Source organism: Camelus bactrianus, chromosome 5 (genome assembly GCF_048773025.1).
Source record: "Camelus bactrianus isolate YW-2024 breed Bactrian camel chromosome 5, ASM4877302v1, whole genome shotgun sequence".
Lineage (NCBI taxonomy): Eukaryota > Metazoa > Chordata > Mammalia > Artiodactyla > Camelidae > Camelus > Camelus bactrianus.
This window is the reverse complement of record NC_133543.1, coordinates 44,183,421-44,195,515: the sequence shown is the minus strand read 5'-3', so window position 1 is coordinate 44,195,515 and position 12,095 is coordinate 44,183,421. Positions and strand designations below refer to the sequence as shown.

General features: G+C 40.8%; 1 protein-coding gene and 1 long non-coding RNA gene across 8 annotated transcripts in view; one reads left to right on the top strand and one right to left on the bottom strand.

Moving 5' to 3' along the window:
- RBMS1 (RNA binding motif single stranded interacting protein 1) overlaps positions 1-12,095 on the top strand; it is a 205,813-nt gene that overhangs the window by 142,908 nt on the left and 50,810 nt on the right. The gene's annotated exons all lie outside the window — the stretch shown is intronic.
- Positions 10,938-12,095, bottom strand: part of LOC123613194 (uncharacterized) — a 171,659-nt gene continuing 170,501 nt past the window's right edge. For both annotated transcript variants that reach the window (XR_012507001.1, XR_006720531.2), the window contains one exon: positions 10,938-11,226. This is a non-coding gene — a long non-coding RNA (uncharacterized LOC123613194). The remainder of the gene's footprint in view (positions 11,227-12,095) is intronic.

Here is a 12,095-nt window from a genome sequence, read left to right as displayed (position 1 = left end):
GAGGGAAGAATTGTAGAGTGGTTTGTGGTGTGTGTGCCACAGGGTTTAATTTATACTATGAGAGTAACCGTAAAATCTTAACCAAGTCAGTCAAAAAGACAGTGCTGTCAGGACTTTCCAGGTATACCTTGCTCTTCAGATATTCTCAAAGATTAGCCCCAAAAGATGAATGCTTATTACTTCCCTTACAGCCAAGGTTAGAAAAATAACTCCAGAAGTTGGATGATTTCCATAATTTGTCCCCATTCTAAAGCAACTACCATAAACAATCTAAAATAGTAGTTGCCAACCGCAGTAGCCATGATTTACACGGTGCTGGGCTCCTATGTCCCATGGCAAGGGACATGTTAAACTGCCAAAGACACAGTAGCCCATAAACATTGAGATCTGTACATACAACACGAAGGCCACCAGCCCATGTGGCTCCTGAGTGCTGGAAACGTGGCTAGTCCAGATTGAGATGTGCGGACATGTAAGATACACATGGGATTTCAGGTGCTTAGGAGAAAAAATATTAAACATTTTATTATTTGTATATTGATTCTATGCTGAATCGATGATATTTTGGATATGTAGGTCAAAAAATATTAAAATTAATTTCATATTTCTTTTTACTGTGGTTTCTACAAAAGTTAAAAGTGCATATATGGGCCATATCTGTGGTTTGCATCCCGTGTATTTCTGTTGGACAGTGCCAGTCTAGGTATTTCAAGAGTAAAGAAGGTTGCGGGATGTGCCTGATTTCTTCACAGTCTGTATCTCACAAAATACAGTATCTCGTTCCCTCTGTCCCAGAGGCATGGGCTGTCTCTGTATTAAGGACATATAGTATCATTGATTATGTGTTTTTTTCCCATCCCTTGGCTATTCTGTAGTTTACTTAATATTTAGATAATTCACAGTTATTCTGTATAATCTTTGTCATGGAATCTTTGTATACCATCTTAATAATTTCCTGAGCAGAAATGGTTTTTAGCTTTTGCTCCACATTGCCCTCCAAGTATGACCAGTTTGCTCTTACCAGAGGTGTATGCCTCTTTGGCCATTTCTCTCTCCACCTGGGGATTTTCTTTTTGTTGTGGTTATCATCTTTGCCAGTATGATAGACAAAGTGTGTTATCTCTATTAGAAAAGGAAAAACAACCAAATTTTACACTCTGACACAAGCTGCTCAGTATAAAGTAACAGGAGAGAATGATAGGTGAGAGCATATCCTAACCTGCTTTGGGTCGGGTTTGAATTAATTTCTAGTCTCTGCAGAAGAGTATCAGACTTGGTGACCATTGCAACTTACGTTTTTAATGACTGTCTTGTCCTCTTTGCCAGCCATGAAGACTCTAAGAAATAAATAAATGAACCTGGCATGGAATAGCTGACAGGATGAATAACCCATACGTCTGCCCTAGAAACGAAAGGAAAGCAAGAGCAGTTAACAGCACGTGTAGCTATACAAGTGCATAATGAAGATCCTGGGGAAAAGAGTCTTCCTTGACTGGAAAGGTTTTAATTGGCATGGCTACCTGGGATACAGTTACATCAGGATTGCAAGCCCAATTAGCCAGGAGTTTACAAAAATCCATCCTCTACCTTCTCCACTTGAGAACAAATGAAAAGGAACCCTGAACACACACACTGTAGCTTTCCTTCTTTTCATTTGGCAAGAGTAGAACCGGTTTATGTCAAGAAATTGATCGTCGCTGTTGTCTGCGGCACATTACCATTTTTCACACGCAACAATTTGAACAGTTCCCTAGGAGGCTGCTGTCCTGTAATTGTCATGTCTCAGGTGTGCTGCGTGGTTGTAACAATGAGAGAGGCTCAGCCACTTGATGAATTGGATGCTCCTGGACATTCGTGCTGCCTTCTTTCTCCCTGCTCCTCGGTACTCTGAGTAAAGCTTGACGGTACTGCAAAGCCTCGTATACTTTTGTGCTGTTTTTCACTTGGTTGATTAGTTTAGTAACATAAAATACCTACACTAAAAAAAAAAGAATCCCCCCCCCCCCCAAATAATGTCTTACGCGTTCTCTCAGCCGCTTTTTGGGTGATGCGTAGGTCATGTGCCATTTCTCCAGAAACCATTTCTTTCTCTTGCTGAGCTTATGTGTATAAATCGTATTCTTTAGATTCTAGACATTTCTTTTTCTTCCTTTTTCGTCCTGCTTAGTGGATTGGGATAGAATTTAATCCTCATTACTTTGCTTTTTGTTAATGTGATTAGCTGAAGGGCTTTGGCTCTTTTTTCCTGAGATAAATATTTTTGTTTTCCCCATTCCAAGATAAAGTCTCAGCTATACATTGTAGCTTTTTCAATTGGGTGAAAGGCTATAATTAGGAGTTGTGTTTTCCCCTACATCATCTCACATTTCTACTTTTTTCTTTTAAGTATTACAGTATTGATGTAATAGTATACATATGTTACACTGAATATAAAACATACATAATACCATGCCTTCCATGGAAATCGTATAGTAGTGCAACTCATAGCATAAATGCACATAACTGAGCATTCAGTGAATAAGTGAAGGTAGTTCCTGTAGATGATCACAGAAATAAGTGTTCATAGAGGTGATGTTCTCATTTGGAGTCTCTACTTTTATTAGTATAAGTTTTTAATTTGTGCTTTAAACTTAGCCTGGAAGGGTGACTAAAGGGATGGATTTTGGATTTAAATGTTTTTGCTTCCTTAAAGAAGAAGGTTGTGCTGCATTGCTTCCTTGGCCCAGCACACTCCTCGTGGCTCAGGTCCAAACTTGGCTTTAGTAATGGTCTTTTCCCATTGTAGCCAACAGGTTTCCTTAATACACGTTTTCACTGGAACTGGCTACTTAGCGAGCCGCAGGAGGAGCCCGACTCAGATTCATTCTTGTAACCAACCATCTACCAAAGACCCTTATCTGATTCCTTTGCACTGGCGCACAGCAGGAAGATAAGTCACTTTTGCCCTCAGTCTCAGTTTCCTTCCTCTGTAGGACACAACCGATCTCCTTGGCCGGATTGTCATGAAGCTTGGATGAGACATGTGCGTGAAAGCCCTTAGAAAATGCCAAATATGATAATTCTTTAAAAAGTTTATCCTAGAAATCAAGCACTTGTCATAACTTCTCTACTGGCTCTTACTTTAACTGCCTACATGTTCGTCACACACTCTTTAGAAATACAGATTCCCTATTCATTAGCTCACTGTTTACTCAAATATTTTGTTGAGGACCTAAAGTACGTTACTACATCTTACTCTCCTTTTCTGCAAAAACCTTCTTACGTAATGTTGTGTCAAAGAAATGGAAATCTCCAGGTTAATCTCCAGATAAATGCTCTGTGAGTAGTAAAGGAGGGTTCCTCATTGAAAAGGATGAAAACATTTATAGAAGTGACCCCTCAAAATAACTATCACTGCCACGATGGATTTACAAATGTGGGCATCTCATTACACATGGTACCAGAATGGGTGCTGTACCCCTCAAGTTTTCATCTATTTAAAATGATTGCACTTTCTGTTTTCTTTAAGGTTCACCATTCAAGGTTCATGCTCAAGAGTTGCATGGCTTCATTTGTCAGTTTTAAATATCCTGATTTGTCATTTCCTGAAATTTACATTGCAGGTTTTCTCTGATTCGTCTAATTGAGCAGCTCTTGTATTTTCCGCCCAGTCACTAGAAGGAAATCTAATTTTTCATTTACTGGACCTAAAAGTGCTTATTCCTGTCCACCCCTCACCCCCTACTGTCCTAGCCCTGCGTTTCTGTCCCATTGCCTTTGTAAACGAGGTGCCCAGCTCGGCAGGGGCCTGGAGTCAGTTCTAGGAAGTGAGCTGCAGCTTCAGGCCATTCTCTGCTTTCTTTCCGCATTTGGGTGTGTGTAAGAGGAAACGGGGTAGGGTTTGGAGCAATTAGTGAGTCCAGGGTAGGCCTGGGTGTTAAGGGGGCAATTATCACCTTCCTCTGGATACAATTTGAAACAGGCGCTGGTCCGGTGAGGGCAGACCCAAGTAAAAGAGAAATATTTTGATAAGCTAAGCTCTGGACTGTTAAGTAGTGGGAAAGGGTACTTAATGTTTACTTAGGACATCGTATTTCACCTGTGTTCTAAAACAGGTACTATGTTTCTTACAAGAGAGTGGGAATTTGTATCATTAGGATCATAATAGAGATTGTATGTATTGTCTGTATTTGTCAGATAAGCACAGGAGAGATAATCATGTCCTATCCCTAACCTTCCTCCCATTCCCTGTTTTCACTCTCAACTCAAGTTCAAAGAAAGCCTACTTGTCCTTCCCACGCCCATCACCCCCCAGCAGTGCCTGGGATGGGGTCTGGGAAGAGGGAGTTCGCCTCCCCCTGGGTTGCCTTATATTTGAATCTCATTTTAATGCCAGAGAAGCTACACTTACTCTTGAAAGTATAAAGAACTGTACACTTACCTGGAAGGAACTCTGGTGTATGTGTGTGTGTTTATATATGTAAAACTGTTGTGTGATGAAACTCTCTGGTTAATTCCTTTAACACCATGTCTTCAGTGATTTCCTAGCATCGCTAGGATCTCAGCTCGCTTTTGAGGATCTAGAAAGTGATGCATTTTTGTTCAGGACCCATTTTACCTTGACCGTTTAAGTAGACAAGGTTAAGTAAGCCCTGAAGGAAGCAAGTAGTCAGGGGAGCTCAGGGCTGTGTTCTGGTCATTCAGCAGGATGGTTACAGGAAATGCAAGGAGCATCTTGCTGATGACAACGCCCACTTCGGCCCAATCCTAGAGAGACCTGGAGGGAGCGGAGCTAATCAGAAGTCTCCTCCCTGTTCTCATTTTTTTCTTATGTGTATTTTTGTTGGGGGCACGGTCAATTCATACACGATTTTACAGGATTTTATTGGGCTATTTTTTACCCCAGTTTATAACTTGAAATTAAAATAAATGGAATTCTGTGTGGTATTGCTTTTTTAAAGGATGTTTTTGCTTTTATTCTTTTACCTAATGATTCTGTCCATGTAACCATTATCCTTATTGACATTAATCTGATTGATGATCCAGGCCAGTCTTCTTTTCAAAGCAGGGATACCAACTTCCCAATTGCCAACCCACCATAGTTTAGTGGTTCCCCAGATTCTGGAGTTTTAAGAACCAATACACTGAACAAAAATAATTAGGGTTAAGGCTCCAGTATAGACTTACTTGTTTTTTTAAAGGAGACAAAATGAAATAACTACCATCTTTCATCACTTTCATAAAAATACCAGAGGGGCTTGCTTGCTTGCTTTTTTCTTTCTTTTTCTCTTTCTTTCTTTTAATACCATTATTTATTTACTACCACCACTTCATACCAACAGTGTGAGAAGTACTTAGGTTAAGTTTAAATGTTTGAACAATTCACAGCACTTTGTTGTCTGTTTATACCTGGCGAGCATCCCTCCCTGGGTTAGTGTTTGTGCAGTCCTTCTCCGCAGCCGCGTCCCTGCCCCAACGTGGTCACCCAAGCCCTGCTTTGAACACTGCTGGTGGTGGCAAGCTCTCTGCGATTGTTCTCAGACAGGACTGCTGTATAGTTTTTTTTCCTTTTCCAGGTAAGCATCTGCAAGGCTGTCAGCCATTCCTTCCTCGTAGGATACGATTTCTAGACCTTTGTCTGCTGTACTCCTCTCTGAAAGAGCTCAGACCAGGGAAAACGAGATGTTTAGAACAAATGTGTTTAATGTGGAAAGCGCTCAGTGAAAGTGGGCTATTGTTACTCACTTATTCCCTCCTTTCTCCTGGATTTTGACTCTATTGTTTGCCAGGTGCTGTGCTGGGGCCTGATGGACAAAGAGGAAAGCAGTCCAGGGGCGCACATTTAATGGGGACGCAGATGGGGAGGTGATGCGGCAGCGGGTGAGGGCTGCACCGAGAGGCAGTGAGGACACACGGCCCTGGGCAGGTGCAGAGGCGGCACGTAGCTTGGTCAGGGAAGGTCAGAAAAGGCTTGCTGCTGCTGGAGAGGACCATTAAACTGAGTCTTGCAGAATGACACTGAATTTCCCTGTGAAGTAACATCTTGAAGGTCAGGAAATTAAGATGGAGCAGGGCAGGCACAGGGACTTGTATAGGATAGAAGGCCACCTGGGGCTCAGTGAGTTTCCTAGGGTTGCTGGGACAGAGTACCACAAACTGGGTAGCTTAAAGTAACAAAGCTAGTATTTCAGTTTTGGGGGCTGGAAATCCAAAATTAAGGTGTCTGCAGAACCATGTTCCGCCTGAAAGCTGTAGGGGAGAATCCTTTGCTGCCTCTTCCAGCTCGTGGTGGTTTGCCGGCTGCTTGGTGTCCTGGCTTACGGCTGCATCCCCCATCTCCATCGCAGTCATCACGTGGCATTCTCCCAGGTCTCTTATCTGTGTCCAAATTTTCCTCTTAAAAGGACACCTGTCACATTGGGTGTGGGCCTTATCTTAATTTGATTATGTCTGCAAAGACCCTAGTTCCAAATCAGATCACAGTCAGAGGTACTGGAGCTGAGGATTGTGGACATGTTTTTAGGGGGAAACAGTTCAACCCATAGTGGTGGGTTTCAGGGAATGGTGAACAAAGCAGCCCAAAGACGTAATTTCTTTCCATGATCAGATCATGTATTTCTCAGTGCAGCTAAATCTGTTTCATTTGGAAGAATTGAATTTGCTCCTAATCAAGACCCCAGGTATTTTCATGTGAATAAGCCAAGGCTTTCCCTAAATTTATACAGTTGATTTCCCCCCCTTGAAACTTATATGTAAGACTTATTTTTCCCTATTAAATATTATAGTGTTGGCTTTGGCCAAGAATTCATTCTAGCCTGTTGACATACTTTCCAGGTATTAATTCTGACATCTTACATTCATCATCCTCCCCAGCTTTGGGATATGTGTATATTTAATAAGTATGCTATCAGTGACCTGATTTATGGCATTTTTAGGTGCTTGAAAAGTGCTGGCCAAGAATAGAGCCTTGTGGCACATCACTGGACACTTCCTCCATTCTGACTGTGACCCTGACCATTAGACTAGCTCTGTCACTTCTTTAGCTAGTTATCCGTTCATCCAAACCAGACTTCCTCTTCCCAGATACCCTCATCTGATCCACGAGCAAGCAATGATTTTTATTTTGCTCAAATCAAAATACACCACGTAGCATTCCCGAGCAGCCCTGCCTTCCTCACCACCCTCCAGAGTAGAAGGAGCCAACATTTCGTGTGCCTAACTGGCTCTGAAGGGCATCACTGGGGCATGTTCTTTTCAACAGTCTCTCTAACCTTCTACTTTACCATCTGTTCTGGAATTTCTCTTCAGATCAGCATTAGCCTTACCTGCCTTTGTTTTCTAGAAACTAGTTTTTTATTTTAAGGATTCGACCAGCACCTCTCCCATTATGCAGGATTTCTCAGAACAAACAAGATTAGAAAGTCCTTACTGAGTATGTCATGAATGTAAGAAGCACTTTTAGCCCCAGTCTCCATTCACAGCCCCCTAACTTGCACCTTCTGGAAAATGCAGTGAATTCAAGCTGTCTTGAGACAAGGGAGGTGTACTGCCTTCATTTGAAATATGGTAATTTTGTGAAACTGATACTAAAGTTAACTCACAGCATTTGGTTCTCTTTGGTTCCATTCTTTCACATAAAGATGCTTCCTCTCTGATTTTCATAAATTTTAAGATGAATTTTTTGAGCTGTGCTACTCTGTGGAATGATTGCTGATCTTTATCTGCAGTGTCTAAGGACAGTCTTGTTCGAAGGCAAACAAACCAGTAGGAAACCAGTGTGGGAGCCCTATTTATCATTTTCCATCAGTTCCGCTCTAAAGAGACATGACCATTGTCACGAGTGACCCTTGAACGAAATATCTAAGTTTAGAAACATCAACGGTGCTGGCAGGCTACATCAGCATTTCCTTGCTTACCCAGCCCAAGAGTTTTTTCACTAATGATACACTTATTTTATGTCCCCAGATTTCTTAGAGCTGAAGTGAGTAAAATAGATATCATTTTCCCTTTCAGATGGGCTTTTCAAGGTCGTGGGGCAGTCAGGATTTATTACTGTAGAAAAGGACGGCCTGACGGGGTTTGGAAATCAATACACTGGTGCTGTGTTCTGGATCAATGCCAACATTAGTGTTCAGTCTAGGAAATGTCCAATTTGACTCCTGCCTTTTTTAGCTCATGTCTGAATCAAGAGAAATTTCTAGGTAATTTGCACACTCTGTCTTAATAGTTTCAGATAACTCTGTTTTGCTTCAGAGAGCATGTTTACTTTTACTCTCTGTCACACTGTTCTTGTTTTGAATGAAGCAGGCATTTACGGTTTTCAGTGTTAGAGTTTAATGCATTCAATTTCTACAGACTCTGACGCAGTTCTCTGGTGGTGTGTGTGTGTAAAAGATTTCTAGTTTTGATTTCTTTTTAAAAGGAGCAGCAAATTTAGAGACACTTGCAAAGCAATCTAGGAACCAAAACTCTTCTTGTTTTTTTTTGTATTTGTTTCCCCCAACAACCTTTTACAGTTTTCTTTTTGGTAGCACTTTTTAATTCCATGTTAAACTCCTTAATTACCTTGGTTCCTTTATTTGTTTTTATAAGTTAAATTGGATAAACTACAAGGCCATGTTCATTTTCCAAGGTAAGATGTAGTATTTCCCTTCTCCTTCCAACTGCCAGCCTCCCTCAGTTCCCCACACCAAACACTTTAAGGGGAAAAAAATTTATATTGCATGCTTATGTTTCATTCATTCAACCAATATATATTGAGAGGTTTCATTATGCAAAGAACAGTACTGAAAAGTAAACATAAAAATGGAAGGTCTGCATTTTCTCAACATTTTGCAGCTTCAGACAACGTCATTATGAAGATGAGAGGGGTAATCTAGCTTAGTGCTCTTAAACGGTAAGCGTTAGAAGTGCCATTATTTCAGATAATTCCAGCAGGGTGGGAGAAAAGGTTAATAACATTTATTTGTTACTGGATATCTGTTATGTGCTAGCCCTTTAACAACAGTGCCGTGAGGTCAACGCTGTCACGCCATAGGTGTTATAGAGACAGGGACACTGAGGCCAGACAGCCACACCAGAGTCACAGAGCTGGTCATCGGCTGAATGAGCACTTGAGGAGAGGTCTCTCTCTGGGCTTCTCCATGTGCTTTCCAATATAATGTTGTCTTCCTTCTGATACAGCAAAGTAACCACATCAACTTGAAGGTGAGATTGTCAAAGCAAAGCACATGCATTACATGTTTTGGTGGGAGAGGAAGAAAATTATCTGCCAGGAAGAATATCACTGCCAGTTCATAAATTCAACAGAAGTAAAAGACTGCTTTCTATAATCAAATTGCCTTTGTTTTAAAAGTCACACATTAATCAATGTTTTGAGACTTTAAGGGATTCATTTTTATGATAGATAATCTACATTTTACTTGCAAAATTTTCAGCAAGTGTTCTTTTCCTCTGACACATTAGTACTTGGGAGCACTAATTTGGGTCTGGCCATCTGTGACTGCATCCGTAAGTGCTCCGGTATGGTGACTTGTGGCAAAAATATCATCATAAGATGTGTCAGTGACCCTTTGCTGTGTGCTCTTAAAAAACCATAAAATCGTGTAAAGCTACTTTACTTTGATTGCAGATCATAATAGACTGGATACTGAGCTATAACAGCAAATCTGTAATGAATCAAATGTTTTATAGTGTATTTTTTATTTAGAAAAGAGGTTTTTATTTAGAAGAGAGGTATAAGGTTTTCATAAAATATGGCCAAAAATGCATCTTAACCATTTCTAAGGAGGTATTTTAATGTTCATTCTATATGAATTATTTACTTCAAACCATACAAGCAATAAACAGCATCAATTGTTAGTTTTGTGTAGCATTTATAATAGATTAGCTGTGCCAGCAGGAATTTGAAAAGGCAGAGTAGCAGGAATGGTTCTGCATTTAGTCAAAAGAGGTTATATTAATCCCAAATCTAGGTGCAATTTACCAATTTTATTTATATTCTGAAGAGATGTGTTTATCTTAAAATCTTAATGTTATGAAAAACTAGATATGTAGATACATATTTTTTCTCTTCAAAACTGTGATGCTTTGTCCCAAAGCTCCTGTAGTTTATTCTCCAACAGCTCACATGTTGCAAAGCAGCCAGGCTAGCCAAGGGTTGGACCACTTGAGGATGGTGTGCGCTTTTGCTGAATCATCTCTAATCTGCAAGTTCCAGGTCTGGGACTGGGGCTGAAATTCACTGTCCTTTCCAGGATAGTTGAGAAAAGTGAACCGTGGTTGACTCCTTTTCTCCTCTGCATTCAGACACAAGCCACTGGCTTTCCATAGCACAGATAACATGGGTTATTGTTCTCAGGTGCTAACTTAAAGCATCTGAGTCTAGTTAAAAGAATTCTTCTATCTTAAAACTTCCTTGTCCTTTAGAACCTTTCCATGTATCACCGAGCTCTCTCATCCCTCCATTTTAACTTCTTGAATTTGAGTGTTATTGCTTACGTACAAAGAGCCAAAAAGAAAAAACGAAAAAAAGGAATAAAATAAACCAAAAATGTGGCATCTCTCTCTGCTAATCCTAGCCATAAGATTTTCATTAATCTTACTAAAATCTTGCTTTCATCATATCATTCTACAGTTGCAAAACCTCCAGCCACATTCTGTTCCCTGACCCCTTTTCCTCGAACCCAAGGCCCTACAGGACCTTTCCAGACTTGGCTTCTGTCAGTCCCCACACAGCTTGCGTTACACACACTCTTCTGTTTATTGTCCTCTATGGCTTACCTGAATTTCTGTTTTCCCCAAAGTTTTTCTTGCTAAACTTGATTCATCCTACATTTATGCCCTCCTTTATTTAGCATTCATCATTGAGGATCTCAGTATTCTTAGTTATTTTTTAATATTAAAAATTTCTCCCGCATCCCTCCCGCCCCGCCCCCCCCCCCCCCCACTGTCCCGTTTGCTAGCAGGAATGGCACCTTGTGTATTTTTCATAGGTGGTGAAGGGCGTGCTGTAGACAAGCTGTAAATATCTGCGGCTTGATTTCTTGGTCTGACCTCCTTCTCAACTGTACTTGTCCTTCCTGTGTTCCGTTCACCTTCAGCTCCAGTTTTGATTTTGACCTTTTGGGCTGCAGCAGCTTCTCCTGCCAAACGTTTTCCTCCTTCAGACCCTGGCTCCGATGCTAGCCGCATCAGATGTAGCTTCCTGTTCTGTCCCACGTACCAGGAATCACAAAGCACATCCAGCTGTACAACCGAAATGGAATGGGCAGTTATCAAATGTAAGAGTTAAGCCAAAATGACTAGAATTTAAAATAGAGTATCTTTCGATACCTTTAATATTTGTATGCTTAGAAGTCTCATAGAAACACTGAAAAATCTTCAAGGCCAAAACGGTAAAGTCTTAAAAAATCTGTCTGATACTGATTGCATAATTTTAAAATTTCACGTGTCTTGGACCTCATCTTCAAGTGCTCACCACTTCATGTACCAAGTAAATAAAGAAAACAGGACCAGCTGAATTTTTCAGGTAGTGAAGATTCAAACATAAGTAAATGACTCCTCTGCTTTCAAATTTTAGACCTCATTGTCCAACAAACTTTTCTATTAGCAAAATGAATGTAACTTACACTTTCTTTTCCTTCCCCTGTTGAGCTACTGTTAGAAGAGCTAGAGCAAATTTTAGGAGAACCCCTTTTTCTAGGAGGCCATTGAAAAGATAAAGCAGCAAAAATCAAGTAGGAACACTGCCTCTACAGTATCGTCTGTGTGGAGGTGTAAGTATGCGAAGGTTTTTCTCTTTTCTCCCACAAGTCTGCAGTAGTGAATGGGATCTGGCGCCTAATTCCCACCCTCATTCCCACCAAATAGTTACATGAGTTAACATGAGTGACTCCTCCTAAGCTTTAAAGCCAGACATACCTCCTCCTCCCCAATACATTTGTTCTTTGGGGCTCTTACTCCAAATGGAACAATGTTGTCTACTCGGAAAGTCAGGTAGCAACTTTGAGTGCTATCAGCTATGTCTAAGAGGCTTTAGTTGTTACAGAGTCTGCCCTCATCCTTATCACTTGTTTGGGGCTGTGCACTTTCACAGTTGGGAATTGCTCCCAACC